Source organism: Aristolochia californica, unplaced genomic scaffold (assembly GCF_029961685.1).
Source record: "Aristolochia californica isolate CCGP_79_NKW_82.1479 unplaced genomic scaffold, dmAriCali1.0.hap1 SCAF_260, whole genome shotgun sequence".
NCBI classification, from domain to species: Eukaryota; Viridiplantae; Streptophyta; class Magnoliopsida; order Piperales; family Aristolochiaceae; genus Aristolochia; species Aristolochia californica.
This window is the reverse complement of record NW_027181949.1, coordinates 7501-12500: the sequence shown is the minus strand read 5'-3', so window position 1 is coordinate 12500 and position 5000 is coordinate 7501. Positions and strand designations below refer to the sequence as shown.

Below are 5000 nucleotides of genomic sequence, written 5' to 3'. Positions count from 1 at the left end.
GAAATTATTCAAATTCATATTAATTTCATTTTAATAAAAAAAAAGCTCGTTGCTTTTTCTTTCCCTATAATTGGAGCCATGGAGCTCTATCCATTTATTCACTTGACCCGAGGGTTAATTTTTTTAGTCCCGTTCCAAGAAAAGAAGCAAAGACAAGATTTTTTGCCCATCCGGTAAGGATGAAGTATTCGAAGTATTCTCTGAGTTCCCCATTGATACGACATGCTATTTTTTCCATTCATTCCCGTTTTGGATCAGTCGTGGTCTTACAAACTCTACCAATGGTATGGACGAATTCGTTGCTTCATCCAAATGTGTAAAAGATCATAGTCGCACTTAAAAGCCGAGTACTCTACCATTGAGTTAGCAACCCGGATAAAGATTGTAGATATGATCGGAATAAAAAATAAATATAAAATAATAGAATATAATATTAATATATATAATATTAATATAAATATATATATTATATATAATATATATAAATATATATAATATAAAAAAAAAAAAAAAACTTTTATTCTTGTATCGCAGTGAATTTGGTGAACTCATCATTTAAATGAAGTAAATAAACAAACTTATGGGCCGTGGAGAAATAGATTTATTTCTCCACGATCGAATTATATTTGTTCGATACAACATTGTCAATATGAATTGCATATTGATAAAACAAAAAAATATCAAATTGATCAAACCATCAAACCTAAATAATTAAGTAAAGTACTTGTGTTGGATTGGCACTACATAGATAAGAAATGAAGTGTAAACGGGGGAATAAGTTAAGGAAGAAGTAGGAATAAATATTGAATTTATTGAATATAGATACAGATACAATAAGCGGGATTGCCCCCTTTGTTTGTTAGGGGAGTACATCCAATAACAAAAAGTACCCTATTGATGGTAATCCCGGCATTTCGTAGATCCAGTAATTTAATCACTCGAGATTTTTTTCTATCTGTCTTATATCAATTATAAATCAATTCAATATAGATAGGATTTTTTTTTCGTTCTATAGCAATGGTGAATAGAGCAAGAAAAAAAGAGATCAGTGGAGAAACAATTACATAAAGCCAGATGCTAGGCACCCCTTTTTGATTCCATTAATTGAACTTTGTTTGATTAACTCGAAGTTCTTTAAAGACCTCCGCCTTCTTTGAAATATCATGAACAGTTCCTGTAGGTTGAGCGCCCCTTTCAAGGAAATATAGAATAGCAGGAACATTTAAATAAGTTTGATTCTTTATCGGATCGTAAAAACCGACTTTACGAAGATCTCTTCCCTCTCTTCGGGATCGAACATCAATTGCAACGATTCGATAGATGACTCATTGGGATAGATGTATATGAAGAATCCCCCCCCCCCCCTAGAAACGTATAGGAGGTTTTCTCCTCATACGGCTCAAGAAAGAATGATTCGAATTTATGTATATAGTGGCAAATGTATCCAAAAAATTTTGAATTAGACTCTAACTAAAAATTGGAGTCGTTTTTTGTTCTTCTCTCCTGAGAAGAAAAATACCATTCGTACTCATAACTCAAGTTAGGTAATTATCAAAGGCCTAGAGAGGAAATCCTTAAACATTTATTGAGCCGTCTCTAACCCATTTTTTTTTATTTGTCTCACCTAGAATCTATTTCCACATTCTAATCTAGTTCGAGTTGTTGAAACAGTTGAAAAATGGAGTTTACTTGTTCCGGTATCCGTTATCCTTGCTTTGAATCATTGGGTTTAGACATTACTTCGGCGATTCTTAATCGTTTCAAAATGGCAGCAACATACCTTTTATTATTTCTTTCTATTGAAAGAATCGTACGAATGATTGATTCCCCTACGATACAATTTTGGTCAAATATTTTTACCAATTCCGAACTATTTAACTTTTTGGTTTGAACCCCTTTCAAATTTGACCCTTTCGATTTCTATATCGAAGATATACTTACGTTACGAAGTTTTTCCAACCTATTGATTGGTACTAACCCTAGACTCTTCCCCTGATAAATGAATCAATACTTTATACTCGAGCTCCATCATGTACTATTTACAACCAATAAAATTGGTTTCCTAGTGTAACAGAACAAACTATGTCGAGCCAAGAGCATCTTCACAGATATATAAAATGGTGGATTCCTGCATCCACAACCGACCATGTCCTTCAAGTCGCACGTTGCTTTCTACCACATCGTTTCAAACGAAGTTTTACCATAACATTCCTCTAATTTTGAACCGGTATGCCCGGTATGGAATTGATTCAATATGGAATCATGAATAATCATTGGCTTAATTGCTACCCAGCAGTCCACACCTTCCTTATATTTCCTTATATATAATATATATATATATGCTTATATATATGATATATGCTTATATATATGCTTATATATATATATGGAAATGGAAGGATAGGTATTTTTTTTTATTTTATCTGGAGAAGTCTCAGCAAGGATTTAACATGATCCTATATCATATGAATGAGACTTTCATTTTTCTTTCCATACTTTCTATAAAAAGTAAATAGATATATTCTATTTATATTTTTTTTTATACATTATACACGTGTCATTGACACTCGATTGCGAGTGTAAGAATGTGAATCGATACGCTTGTGAGAAAGTCAATCAATAAGGAGTATATAGTTCATAAAACAATGATTCGAAATCTGAAAGAAACAAAAAAAAAAATGGAATCACATTGTATCCAATATCCCACTTACTTTTATTAGGGGATTAGGGAAGATGGCTAAAAGTACCTCATCTTTTCTATGAGAGAATCGGGCTGGGACGGAAGGATTCGAACCTCCGAATAACGGGACCAAAACCCGGTGCCTTACCGCTTGGCCACGCCCCATTTAGATTTATATTGGACACAAATAAACACTAACATAGGTATTGGCTGTTCGTCAATTTCAGCCTAAATCCAATATCTATAGAATGGGCGTTGCTAAGATTCGTCATGTGTAGAATGTGTAGATGTAGAATCGAAATGAATTCATTGATCATTACATATAATTCAATTAAGATATTGTATGAAAGTATGATTCCTTCTACTCTGATTTAAGAATTGAATCAGATTTAAGAATTGAAGGATTTTTGATTGGGGGAGTTCCAAGAAAAAGGAAGATTTTTGGCAAACCTTCTCTTCTTTCTTTATTTTTCCCTTATATCACGATAAAAATGAAATTATCTCTAAAAACGAAATGTTTGGTATGCTTAATATCTTAAGTTTAATCTCTATCTGTCTTAATTCGGCCCTTCATTCGAGTAGCTTTTTATTCGCCAAATTGCCCGAGACTTATGCCTTTTTGAATCCAATCGTAGATGTTATGCCAGTCATACCCGTACTCTTTTTTCTCTTAGCCCTTGTTTGGCAAGCTGCTGTAAGTTTTCGATGAGATCTTTAATACTAAGAAAGATTCACGATTTCTTCGAAAAAAAAAAAATTTCTAACAAAATTTATAAGAACAATTGATAAGATCAGATAAGTCCTACATTATGAACCCCCAATTCAAACATTGAAATTCTTTATGGGGAGCTGCGATGAATCTGAATCACCTCATTTCCACATTTTGACCCTCCAAGGGTCAAAGACCTTATTATGGTACCTCACAATATCTAGGTTGGGCATGATAAGCAAATTTTTATAACTAAGAGATGAATCAGAATCTTATTACAAATAAATTCTGAATTCCTAGAAAAGATTTGCTTTTCTCGAAACGGGGTATGTGGTACAAAAATAGACATAGAGAATCTATTCCCCTATTTTCTAAAATACTGATCTTGGAGATTGTGTAATGCTTACTCTTAAACTCTTCGTTTACACAGTAGTGATATTCTTTGTTTCTCTCTTCATCTTCGGATTCCTATCTAATGATCCAGGACGTAATCCCGGGCGTGAAGAATAAAAAAATAAAAGGTTTTTCTTTTATTTTTTTCTCTATTCCATAGAGTTAATACCTCTGTAGGAGAGAGAACAAGGACTCAAGATTTTTTCGAATTCGAAAGAAAGAAAAATATCAAGTGATCATAAGGGACGGAGAGAGGGGGATTCGAACCCTCGGTACGAATACCTCGTACAACGGATTAGCAATCCGCCGCTTTAGTCCACTCAGCCATCTCTCCCAATTCCAATTATAAAATATAAAATTTAGATGTGACGTGTGAAGTAAAGATTGATAAAAGTCTTTTTTCTTTATCTTTCTTTATTCTTCTTTTTTCTTTATCTTTCTTTATTCTATAATCCTATAACATAATTTTATTAATATTAACAGTTTGGATAATGATTCGAAACGGATATTTCCAATAGAAAGAAGGAGTACCACTTTTGATTTAGTGGGGGGGTTCTTTTATTCCCTCGGCCCGGCCGGGTAGTGGCCGGGCCGCTCTTTGTTCCAATGAATCGTAGATCAAATGAAATGATTTGTCTGGTTTGATAAACGCAAATTTCTGTTACGAAAACAGCAATAACAACAAGGACTATTTGAATTCCTATCAGAAGTTTATTTATGATAGACGTTTTTTTCTTATTAGTTTTTCTTTTTCCTTTTATCTATTTACTTACTTTTACTTACTTGAATAAAAAAAAAACAGAATAGAATATTGGATTTGTATTAGTATTATAATCCCCTTTTTCTTCAAGGTAAAGCTTTGTTTGAACACTTGAGTCCACAAACGAAACGAATACTATTTTATTAAAAAAAAAAAAGAAGTTTTTGCTTGAAAAAATCGATGGGGAAATTGAAAAAAAAGGAGGGTGGAGCTATGGATTGGATTCTTTCACAACTCAACTCATTTTTATGTTCCAGCTTCAACGGCTTCTTCAATCCGGGCCTGTCAATAACAACTCCATCAGCAAAAGATAGAATTTGTTATTTAAATGATTTTCCTATTCTATCAAGCACCCGTTGGAACACACGAAGACGCCATTTTCCGCATTCTAATGCTATCTTGATTACGTCTCACCCCTTTGTTCGACAAAGGACCCATTCATATACAATAATTATATT

The 5000-nt window shown here is 33.1% G+C and overlaps 1 non-coding gene across 1 annotated transcript; it reads right to left on the bottom strand.

Moving 5' to 3' along the window:
* Positions 1-4028: 4028 nt before the first annotated feature.
* On the bottom strand, positions 4029-4116 carry TRNAS-GCU (transfer RNA serine (anticodon GCU)). Its single transcript has one exon. It is a non-coding gene; the product is annotated as a tRNA-Ser (tRNA).
* Between the last annotated feature and the right edge of the window lie 884 nt (positions 4117-5000).